This window comes from Nicotiana tomentosiformis, chromosome 1, assembly GCF_000390325.3.
Source record: "Nicotiana tomentosiformis chromosome 1, ASM39032v3, whole genome shotgun sequence".
NCBI lineage: Eukaryota > Viridiplantae > Streptophyta > Magnoliopsida > Solanales > Solanaceae > Nicotiana > Nicotiana tomentosiformis.
Window position 1 is genome coordinate 137,410,495 of NC_090812.1, and position 12,900 is coordinate 137,423,394.

The window sequence follows — 12,900 nt, forward strand, 5'->3', positions numbered from 1 at the left end:
GCGGTGTTTGTTCTTGGAAAAGAAATGAAATACACGCATACAAATATATTGTAATGCATAATATATTAAGATGTGATGTAAATGATGCAGGAATGAAAATGTTTTGCTGTCGGCGAGCCGTTATTCGGGATCGGGATGATGGGATACTCGATCTTGTCTCGATTTGTTGGCCGGTCTATGTACTGTTCTGCAGTTGTCAGAGCATTTGAAAATTTTCTCCACTTGTTGGGAGAGCTTGATTGGTAGAGTGCGTCTCCGCTTGTTGGGAGAGATTTGCATCGAGAAGTGTCTCCGCTTGTTGGGAGAGCTTTGCACTGAAATGTAAAGTAATCTCTGCTTGGGAGTGATTGACTAAAATTGTAATCATGCCTGAAGATGCATGAGCAAAACGTTAAAACATTCAAAGTAATGGAAAAGTAAATAACAGCATACCCAAGAGATACTCTTGACTGCGAAGCTAAGTTGCGGCCATCGATTGGCAGAACGTCGGTGAAGAAGTTTGCGATTGTCTATTCTGTCATCCGTTGTGATGGAGCGGCGATGTGAATTTCTTTGTTGGCAAAGTTTGCAGTTTTCTATATTCAAGACTTCGGTTGGTGAAGCCGACGTTCGATTAGTACAGGGCACTCTGATTGATTGAGCTGACGGTTTGCTATATACAGGACTTCAATTGGTGAAGTTGACATCTCATTTGTACAAGGTGCTCCGATTAGTTGAGCAGGTGGTTTGCGATATACAAGACTTCAATTGGTGAAGCCAATGATCCATTTTGTACAAGGTGCTCCGATTGTTTGAGCAGGTGATTTGCTATGTACAGGTTGTTTGGTGTCAGCTATCTGATTCTGAGGCACCTGCAAAGGATTCAAAGGTTAGCTTTAGCTGTACCAGAAAAATTCAAGTAAAGGAGGAAGAGAGATAATGTTAGGCATATGGCGGATCTGTCATTTGCCCAGTGTGGTCTTAGTGCTTCCTTACTCCCTGTTGACCTTGTACTCAAATAAAGATTCTTAGTGGGGGGGGGGGGAGGGGGCAGGGAAGTTGGTTTGCATCGACCACAGTGTTGGTTTGCACCGGCCTTTGACATGATTTTGCCGCAAAGTTCGGTAAATATATTTTGTTTTAGAAAACATTTTTAAAATACTTTGTTTTTTAAGGAAAACGCTGCCATTCTGGATTATGACATGTTACGAAAGGTTCTTCACATGCGAGTGTATGCTCCTGAGAACTCTTCCTTGTTGATGTTGATCATCTGTGATTTTTCTGACAATGCGGCTGTCTGGTGTCATGACTGCATCCTAATTTGAACTAATGCATTACAAGGCTTTCCTAAGGTTATGACAACCTTTTTAGGTTGCCTACGTATCTAAAATGGAATCAGGTCTGAATGTAGTTCGTGGATTATGATAGAATATGTTGAAGATGACCGAGCCTACTCAAGCAGCCTACCTATCCAAATAGAATCAGGTCAAAGTATATTTTGATTACAACAGATGAAAAATGATGAGATTAAGAATGAAAATGGTCGAGTCTGACTCAAATAGCCTATGTATCCAAATGGAATTAGGCCTGCGTATTAATTTCTGAGAAAATCAAGTTGGCGTAGTTCCTGAGCAACATACCAAAGTGATATTTGTTTTTTCTTTTACAAGAGAAAAGGGGGAGAGAAACTAAACCCTACGTGGGTTACCTACATATCCCTCAGTGGGAAGTCTGGTTGAACGTTGTTCTATTACATTAAAACCTAACTCTATTTGTCTTCAAACATAGTATCTCTTGATTGCGTCTGAGTTGATAGGCTTTGTGTTGACTCTTCTATCCATTTCTGCCAAGATTAGAGCTCCACTTGACAGTGCTCGATGAACAACGTAAGTTCCTTGCCAGTTTAGTGTGAACTTTTCTTTAGCTTCCTCTTGATGGGGAAAGATTTTCTTCAAGGCCAATTGTCCCGGTGCAAACTGGAAAGATTTCACTATCTTGTTAAATGCACTGGCCATCCTATTCTGATATAGCTAACCATGACATACTGCATCCATTTTTTTCTCGTCAATAAGCATGACTTGCTCTTGTCTGACCCGTATCCATCCAGCATTTTCCAATTTGTCCTCTTGAATGACCTTTAAAGACAGTATTTTGACCTCTACAGGTATCACAGCTTCAGTGTCGTATACCAACATGTACGGTGTTGCCCCAATGGATGTTCTCATGGTGGTCCGATAACCTAGTAAAGCAAAAGGTAGTTTCTCGTGCCATTGTGTGTGATTGTCTGATCTTTCGTAGAATTTTCTTGATATTCTTGCCTGTTGCCTCGACTGCACCATTCATTTTTAGTATGTAGGCTGTGGAATTGCGATGGAAGATTCTAAACTTCTCGCAGATTTCTCTCATGAGATCATTGTTGATATTAGCGGTATTGTCAGTAATGATAGACTCCGGTTTTCCAAATCTGCAGACGAAGTTGTTTCTGACGAAATCCACCACTACCTTCTTTGTGACGGCCTTGTAAGTAGACGCCTCGACCAATTTGGTGAAATAGTCGATAGCTACCAAGATAAAACGGTGTCCATTTGATGCAGCAGGCTCTATAGGTCCGATCACGTCCATGCCCCAAGTTGCGAACGACTAGGGTGAACCCATTATGTTTAACATATTCGGCGGAACCCGGATAAAATCCCCGTGAATCTAGCACTGGTGAAACTTCTGTACATAGCAGATATTGTCGCTTTCTATAGTCATCCAAAAGTATCCAGCTCTCAAGATCTTCTTGGCTAATGTGAACCCATTTATGTGGGGTCCGAATGTTCCTGCATGTATCTCCTCTAGTAGTCTGGTTGCCTCGACAATGTCTACACATCTCAACAAACCTAAGTCTGGGTCCTCCTGTACAGGAGTTCTGATATTCAGCTTAAAGTATGCATATTTTGATGTATATTACCTCGTATTTTGCTCATGTCTCCTAGATTTCGAATGTATAATATAATGATTTGGGCTGATTTGTGGTATTTCTATGTGTAGGAATCAATCAGATGCGATTTGGAACAAAAGTGCGCGAATTGGAGCGAAAATGGGAAAAAGGGCAACAATGCACAGTTGAGCGCCACAGGAAGTGTGGGGTGCTACCGGTGGCGCAAGTTCCTCGTTGAGAAAAAGGTGATTTGCCAGCCTCCGGAGGGCTCGGTTTATACCATTAGTAGCATCCTCCAGGTATTCTCTAGTTGCAAGGAATTTCTTGATGTTGTGATACCATGGTTTACTATTTGGTTCTTCATCTACATGGAAGCAATAGGCATGTTGATCCCTGATCTCTACCTCGATAGGGTCAATTTAGTTCTAGTCTAAATGATGAATCATAGATGATAGGGTTGAAGGGCGCCGACGAACTCGTTCTGAATCCTGGGGACAAGCTTGAACTCAATCTTTGTGAACTTCTTGTACAGCTCCTTCACGCAGTGCAGGCACAGAAGTATCTTACCATTCTTGGTGGACCATTCCCCTTGGACTTGGTGTATCAACAGATCAGAATCCTCTATGACCAAAAGTTCTTTGATGTTCATGTCGACTTCCATTCTGATCCCAAGGATACATGCTTCGTATTCAGCCATATTATTGGTACAAGGGAATCTTATCTTTGCTGATGACGTCTAAATCCACTACTAAAAAGTAAATGGACACGGTCGCATGTAATATAATTTACCCAACTATGAGTCGGGGTCGAATCCCACAGAGAACAATATATAGGTGATTAGGTGTGTAAGAGAATTATCACTTATTATGCTAAGCCAAACACTTAGAAAGGTTTTGAGAAAATATTTATTACTAATTGCTACAAGCATGGATGCAATGGGAATTACACTCAAGTAACGATCCAATGTATTTCACGATTTTACAAATATGAGCGAGTTTATGTTCATTAGCATCGGGTAATAATTCTATATTAGCTTCTTCCGAAGACTAACAAGACTTCCTAATTGAATTATCCCAAAAACAATTAAGAGATGAAGCACACCCAAATATGGCTACAAGTAGTTCAATCCTATCCCTAGGTGGAATCTATAAAGTAAGGTTAACTCCTCAAGTTCTTGTTAATTAATCTTTCCCAATCCGAAATTATCTTTTCCAAAATTAATTCGAAGTTAATGGGCGAGTCCTAGGGTTAGTTAATCCCTTTGGAAATAATAAAGAACAAGAATAATTAAAGAAATATTACTCACTTCATAATAAATAAAAATTATTCAATACATAAGCACAATAAGATATTTAATCTATCTTTAAATATGAATATTCCCATAAACAAGATTCAAGTATTGAAAAAGATACTACACACTTAGATATACAATACAAAGTAAGAAAATAAAGAAATGAACATAAATGGGTAAGAAATCCTCAACCAAAAGCTTCAAATCTTAAAGACCCAAATGTGTGTGCAAGAACCCTAGCTCCAAAACTTGTGTTCTCTAGTCAAGAGATATCCAAGATAATCAGAGACTGACCAAAGATCTTTTTACAAACGAGCTGAGTGGTGTATTAAAAGGTTTGGGCGTCAAAAATGTGAAATGCCAAAACTGCCCAGATTTCTGCAAATTTTAGTGAATCGCGTTTGCGCAAACAGGCCTGCGATTGCGAAGAGTAATGCTACAAAGAACCGCGATCGCAAACCAAAACCCACGTTCACGTACGACACCTGACAATCGCTGGTTAGCTTTCTTCATCGCGTTCGCAGAATTGTCCACGCGTTCGCGATGTATGTTTACCTGACCTACCGCGATCGAATGTGAAACTTTGCGATCACGAAGAGCATTATCTGGCAGCTACTAATTTTCTCATTTTAACACATTTTGACTTGTTTTCGTCCATATCTTCTCTAAATCACTTGATACCTGAAAAACACCAATAATCTCAACAAATGTCTTAGTTTCTCAACAAAATCATACAAAAGCCTAAGTATCAAAAGAGATAATTTGGTAAAATACCTACTTGTCAAACCCCCAAACTTAAACTTTTGCTTGTCCTCAAGAAATTCAACAACTAAGAACATCCTTCAATAAAATCATCAATTAAGCTCAATGACATACCAAATATCATTTCATGTCAAAAAGGTTCAAATTAAACACAATATAGTGACTTCTGTTGGTACCAACAATTAATCAAAAACATACGAATCCCCAACAAATTCTCACAAATTTCATTTCAATTCAATTTCTCAAACACCATATTAATCAAAGCAGCAACCAAGTCATGACACTAAAGCTTCAATGTTTGCCTCATTATAACAAATAATTTTCCTTTGTTCATTCCTCCCAATTGGAGATTGGATTAAGTTCACAACTAAAAATTTCATGTTCCCTCGCACTTAAGAGAGAGTCCCAACTTATACATTGCAATTTAAACACAAATGGGATATCAAATGGAAAGAATTAACTCTTTCTCTCACAAAGATATTCAAATGCACAAAAGTAGTGCCACAGGCTTGCCATTCATGTATTTCTCCACTAATGTAGACACACTTGGTTCAAAATCAATTAGGACTCAAAACCTCTCTAAGTACTACAATTTGCAATAATTAAAGCACACTTCCTTCAAAAATAAATTTCATCCTTTCTTCACTTTTCATTCCACACTTAATCTTCCCTTTATTCACAACTCCTTATTTTTCCTTCCTTTTCTTCTTTCTTAATCATTCTTTTTTTCAAAAATCAAGAAAGGTTCCACTATCTTTTTTTTATTTACCTTCCACCTTTTACGCAACTACCACATCACAACTTTTCAAACCTTCACCCCCAAACTTAGGCTTTTAGCCTATATTTACACTTTCAAAGTACTTAGGGAGGTAGGATGCCAAAAGATAGATCAATAAAGAACGAAGGGTTAATGCTTGTAACATGATTACCAAAGAAAAAGTTTAAAGGTTCAAAAGGGGTTGACTAGGGAAAATATGCAAGGGTTGAAATTTAAGGCACAATAACGGTCGAAGGAAGGACTAACATCAGTTTTCAAAATAAGTTAGTCTTTGATTTCGCTTTGAAGCACATTTCGGACAGGTTCTAGACTACAAATAATACAAAGAAAAACTCACAACAAATCTCACCATACATGGCACATGCAAACTTGAGTTACATATAAATCCAAAATTCAATTAAAACCAATGAACCAAAAGAAAATTACATATAGCCTAAAGGACTATTTAATGAATCAAAGAGTCGAAAATAGAACCTAAAAGTCATAACAAGGATTATCACTTCAATCATTTTTTATTTTAAAGATCAAGACTTCATATGCCAAAGTTTAAATCATGTTGGTACCAAACAAGCCACACGTTGATTTATGGGTAAAAAGATCACACCCAATAACTAATTCATTCACTACTAGCTACTAAACTAACTCAAAAAATAATTACGTAAAAAGAGAAAAACTAGACAAGACTAATCCCTTAAGAAAGTTGTCACGCCATCCATCATAGGGAAAAGTCACCCGGTTCAACACAAATTATTTCCTTGAAAAAGAACCGTGGCATAAAGAAAAACCAAGGATTTTAATTAATACTACTACAAATAAATAAAGTAACAAAATAATAAAATAAAAACTAATTATAACATGCTAGAATAAAATAACAAAATATCACTAATAAACTACAAATGTTAACCAATCTACACAAGTTTGAAAAAAAAAATAGTCATGCTCCAAATACATCATCACATATAAATGTGCCACCCCCAACCTAAAGTGTTGCACTTTCCTCAATACAACAAAACAAAATAAGATAAAATGAAAGATGTGCTCCCTGAAACTGTATCACTCCGAGCTGGAGGTACTAGGAAATGTGAGCTCCAAGTAATCCACGTCGCCGTCATATGATCCATAAAATTTTCTCAATATGCTCATCGTCTTTGTCAAGAACTTTTTTTTCTTCTTTTAATGTTCTCTCAGCTTCAGCTACCTCCGCTCAATCTTACCCAATTTGGCTTTAATGGTTTGCTGCTCCTCAACAATATCTGTCAAAGATGGAACCTTTCCTTGGCCAGCTGAACCTGTAGATATGCTCTCTCCAGACGGTCCAGAAGGGAGACCAGCTACAAGCTGGCGAACCTGTGTCTCCATGCCATAGACTTGGCGAGAGATATACCTGAGTGTGAGAGGTCCCTGCTCAAGTGCTACAATAGCAGTACAATACCCTGTGGCATCTGCGGGAAAATTGAGCATCTCAGTAATGGTGTCAGGATACTGGCCAAATGAGGGAGATGCTACATCAATCTTTCTTTTCTTCGGTGCATTCCCCACTCCCTTTCTCAACAATGGATGAATGAGCTTCTCTGGGTTCTTTTCCTTCTCTGTAGGCCTTTTCTCCACCACCTCCTCATCGCCTAAATAAGTGATCAAGGATGGGAAGAATAAACTATTAGTCCTCTCCACGACAGCCTCTGCTATCTCATCAACAATAAGTTATCCCACATTCACTTGTGTGCCCTCTATGATCGTGCAAATCACCCTTGCCTTCTCAAGTGTAACCTCTGTCTCATTACGTGAAGGCATGACTCGAGCACAGATAACGGAGAGCAAAGTCTTGGCCTCGGCAGTGAATTTAAAAGACTCAATTCTTAAGTGATTTTTTTAATCTAATTCGGCATCTTTCTTCCGTGCAAATGGTCCACACACCACTATGTTCCCAAGTCTTTAGTTGTATCCATGTACACCTGGTTGTCAACATTGGGAAGATTGTAATACGCATTTATCAGTTCTGGATCAAAGCGGACTTGCTTGCCCTGAAAGTAACAACCAAATTCTTCTTGAAGTCAGTCTCCACAGCATTTGCATAAAATTTTCTTGTCACTTCATGATTGGCTTTTCTTGGTTCTTCCGAGAAGCAAATCCATCCACTCGATACCAATCTTCCATGGAACTCGGGCCACCGACTTTCAAGGTCAGTCAAAAGAATGCCTTTCTCCTTAATCATGCTTCTACACAGCTATTTTTCATAGAGGTGGGAACATCTTAGTGATGAGAATATGTCCCTATCAAAGTACTCCTCTTCGGCAACTTGTTCGACATATTTTTGAACATTTTCATTTGATGTCGAAGCCATTTTTAAGTTCAAAGTACCTACAAAAAGAGTGAACATGTCAAACACCGGTATAGACACTTAAAACATTGTATTAGGAGGTATTTAGGCTAAAGAAATTGGTCAAAAACCATTAGAATCAGAAGTTGCACAGTTATTGTTTGGCTGCTTGGGAACTATTGAATCGCGATCGCGGAAATGGGCAAGCGATCGTGAAGAGCATTTTGATATTCAGCAGATTTAAAGCTTCGCGATCGCATAAGGGAATTCGCGATCGTGATAGGGAATTTTGGTTCTCGGCAGAATTAGACCTATGCAATCGCGGAATGGGGCATCGCCATCGCGGGGGTCTTCTTCCTCTCCCACTAACAGTTCGTTTGGGCATTTCATCAAACAGTTCATGCACACCATTTTTCTTAGCAATTTCACACCACTGATTCATGGAGTTTTGCCCCGAAATTTCACAAAACATCACTCAAGCTCTCAACCAATCTCACCCATCAAGCAAACAGGCATATCACACAACATTCTCATTTGAGAAAGAAAATAAAACTTAAGCCCTAAAACCTTGAAAATATGGCTGCCCTTCAACTATTTCACAACAAGATTGGAAAAAGTGAGAGTTAAGGAAGAAATCCACATATCTTGAGGATGAAAAGTGAGTAATGCAATGGAATTGAAGCAAGAGGAGGATTAGAGATGGTTTACAAAGGGATTAGTGGAGTAGGAGAGTATTGTTACTGTGTTATGGGAAGAAGTGGGTTTCTTTTATTTTTATTTCTAGTGTTAACCGTAATCGCATGTTAATACCAGCATTCGCGTGAAACAAACTAACCTAAAAGATGCGACCGCGCTTGTGCTTCTGCAGTCGCGTAAGGATAGAAAAATTTTGTTTTGCGCGAACGCATGGCATTTTATGCGATCGCGAAGTTCAACAGTTTTCTTCAGCTACTAGTTTGGACTGCCCGGACCACTCCGACCTGCTCAAATCAACTCCAAAAATTCTAAAACTCAGCAGATTAGTCAAAAATATTATACTAAGCTATTCTAAAAAATAAAAGTTCAAAAATGACTAAAATATTTTAAAATGATGGGTTGCCTCCTGCCAGGCTCCGTAGTTAACGTTGTGGCACGATGCGAATCAACTTTACCACTTTTCTCGCCACTTGGAAGATATGAACTGGGCACCTAACTTGGAATCAAGCTTGTGACCATGAGCAATGGGGGGGGGATGTTAAGTAGATGATCAAGCCAAACTTTAATTTCTTCATTTTGCATTTCTTGGCTTTCATGTGAAGAATGTTATTTTGCCTTCTTGTGCCTTCAAATTGTAAAATGTATGGCCTTTGCATTTCCCCTTTGCAATCCCTCATTGATTCGTGTAGTTCAATTTACATATTACCACACAATTCCAATGTTGAGAAATGCTTGAAATATGACATCAAGCCTCCAAATTTCAATTCTTTCCGGATTTTGACATCCTCTTGGTTCCCCAAACTTGAGTCAAATTCAACCATCTTTTCAACTACAACAGTTGACGCTAATTCCATATTTTTCTTGGCAACACTGACAAGCATGGAGTCGGTTGGCGGATGTTCAATTCTTGATTCCTCAAAATAAAGCTCACTTTCTTCCTCGAAGTTGGACTTTTCTTGAGCTCTTTCCACACTCTCAAGTTGGTGGGCATAATGAGCCTCAACCAATATTTTCATTTGAGCTTCCAAAGTGAGGATATTCTCATCATTGTTAGTCAAAATTTATTTCAAGTCCTCGAGTGTCAAGTTGTGCTTCTCCTTATTTTCAAGAATGGCCTCCAACATGAGCATCATCCTCTCATTTTGAGCATTTGAGAGTTCTTCTTGGTTTTGATCAAGTGTCAAAGAAGGATATTCGACATCAACCTCTAAGGAAGGTTCTTGACTATCATTCACTTCTGAGATTTTTTGGACCCCTAAAGCTTCAAGCATTTCTCCCATTTGTGAGTTCAACCTTTCAAGCGCCAAATCATTTTGGAGTCTATTTTGCAAAAGCTCCACCAAGGCATTTTGCTCTTTGTTTCCTCCTTCAAGTAGGCATTCTATCATGAGCTTGAACTCTCTATTTTAACTATGCTCAATTTCGTCTGCTTCCCTATCCTTATAATGATCATCACAAAAAGTATAATCATCACAACAGGGGATCAGGTAACGGAAGGACCAATAAGCACAATTATCCCAATGGCTATTTTGACCACCACACTTATCTAAAATACTCCACTCATGGGTTTGATATTGTGCACACAATCTGCCCCTGGGAGAATTTAAACAATTTTGCCAATAGTGTGGTACTCCATAATAAGGACAAGGGTCATCAAAGCATGAACAACTACCATCCGACCAATTTTCATTATGCGATGCCATTTTTCAAAACTATGCCCCTGGGAGAATTTAAACAATTTTGCCAATAGTGTGGTACTCCACAATAAGGACAAGGGTCATCAAAGCATGAACAACTACCATCCGACCAATTTTCATTATGCGATGCCATTTTTCAAAACTAAGAAAATAAACAAGTAAGAAATAAGAAGATAAACAAGGATAAGAAAATAATTATACAAATATTCACAAGTTTAGACCAAAGCATATACGCTTATTTCTCAAACAACCTAAATACGCCAAATTTTTCCCCGGCAACGGCGCCAATTTTGATGACGTCCAAATCCACTACTAAAAAATAAATGAACACGGTCGCATGCAATACAATTTACCCAATTATGAGTCGGGGTCAAATCCCACAGAGAACAATATATAGGTGATTAGGCATGTAAGAGAATTATCACTTATTATGCTAATCCAAACACTTAGAAAGGTTTTGAGAAAATATTTATAACTAATTGCGAAAATATAAACTAACCTACAAAGCAAGTAAAATGATCAATGGCTACAAGCATGGACGCAAAAGGAATTACACTCAAGTAACGATCCAATGTATTTCATGATTTTACAAATATGAGCGAGTTTATGTTAATTAGCCTCGGGTAATAATTCTATATTAGCTTCTTCTGAAGACTAACAAGACTTCCTAATTAAATTATCCCTAAAAAAAATTAAGAGATTAAGCACACCCGAACATGGCTACAAGTAGTTCAATCCTATCCCTAGGTAGAATCTATAAAGTGAGGGTTAACGCCTCAAGTTCTTGTTAATTAATTTTGTCCAACCCCAAATTATCTTTTCCAAAATCAATTCGAAGTTAATGGGCGAGTCCTAGGGTTAGCTAATCCATTTGGAAACATTAAAGAGCTAGAATAATTAAAGAAACAATAACTCACTTCATAATAAATAAAAACCGTTCAATACATAAGCACAACAAGATATTTAATCCACACTTTAAATATGAATATTCCCATAAACAAGATTCAAGTGTTGGAAAAGATACTACACATTTAGGTATACAATAAAAAGCAAGGAAAAGAAGAAATGAACATAAATGGGTAAGAAATTCTCAACCAAAAGTCTCAAATCATCAAGACCCAAATGTGTGTGCAAGAACCCTAGCTCCAAAACTTGTGTTCTCTAGTAAAGAGATGTCCAAGATATTCAGAGACTGGCCAAAGATCTTTTTACAAATGAGCTGAGTCGTGTATTAAATGGTTTGGGGGTCAAAAATGTGAAATGCCAAAACTGCCCAGATTACTGCCAATTTCAATGAATCGCGTTCGTGCAAACAAGCCTGCGATCGTGAAGAATAATGCAGGAAAGAACCGCAATCCCAAACCAAAACTTGTGTTCGCGTAGGGCACTTGACAACCATTGGTAAGATTTCTTTATCGCGTTCGCAGAATTGTCCCCGCATTCGCGATTTATGTTTACCTGATCTACCGGGATCGCATATGAATCTTTGCGATCGCGAAGAGCATTATCTGGCAGCATCTAACTTTCTCATTTTAATACATTTTCACTTGTTTTCTTCCTTATCTTCTCTAAATCACTTGATACCTAAAATATGCCAATAATCTCAACAAATTTCTTAGTTTCTCAACAAAATCATACAACAGCCTAAGTATCAAGAAGAGATAATTTGGTAAAATACCAACTTATCATTTGTCGATGCTGGGTAGTACTGTCCATATTCCGAAATCAGGACTGCCCCAATTCCGACTCTTTTGAAGTTTGTTGCTCCATCAAAAAATATTCTCCATCCAGGGTATGATTCTGCAATATCTTCTCCAGCAAATAATACTACTTCATTGGGAAAATACGTTGTAAGCGACTCGTAATGCCCATCTACCAGATTCTATGTGAGGTGGTCGGCTAAAGCTTGTCCTTTGATAGCCTTTTGAGTTATGTACACAATGTCAAATTCACTGAGAATTTGCCATTTAGCTAGCTTTCCGGTAGGCATCGGCTTCTAGAAGATGTACTTGAGCGGGTCGAGCCGAGATATCAAGTGCGTAGTGTATGATGACATGTAATGCCTTAGTTTCTGGGCGATCCAAGTCAGAGCATAACAAGTGCATTCTATCAGAGTATACTTGGCCTCACATGGCGTGAACTTCTTACTTAAGTAGTGTATGGCCTGCTCGTTTCTCCCAGTTTCGTCATGATGTCCCAAAACACAGCCAAAGGCATTATCCAAGATTGGCAAATATAGTAACAATGGCTTCCCTGGTTTGGGAGGAACCAGAACTGGTGGATTTGACAGATACTCCTTAATTCGGTCGAAGGCTTTCTAGCACTCTTCTGTCCATCCTGTGGCAGCATCTTTCTTTAGCAACATGAAAATGGGTTCACATATTACCGTGGACTGGGCTATGAAGCGACTGATGTAATTCAATCTACCCAGGAAACTCATTACATCTTTCTTGCTCT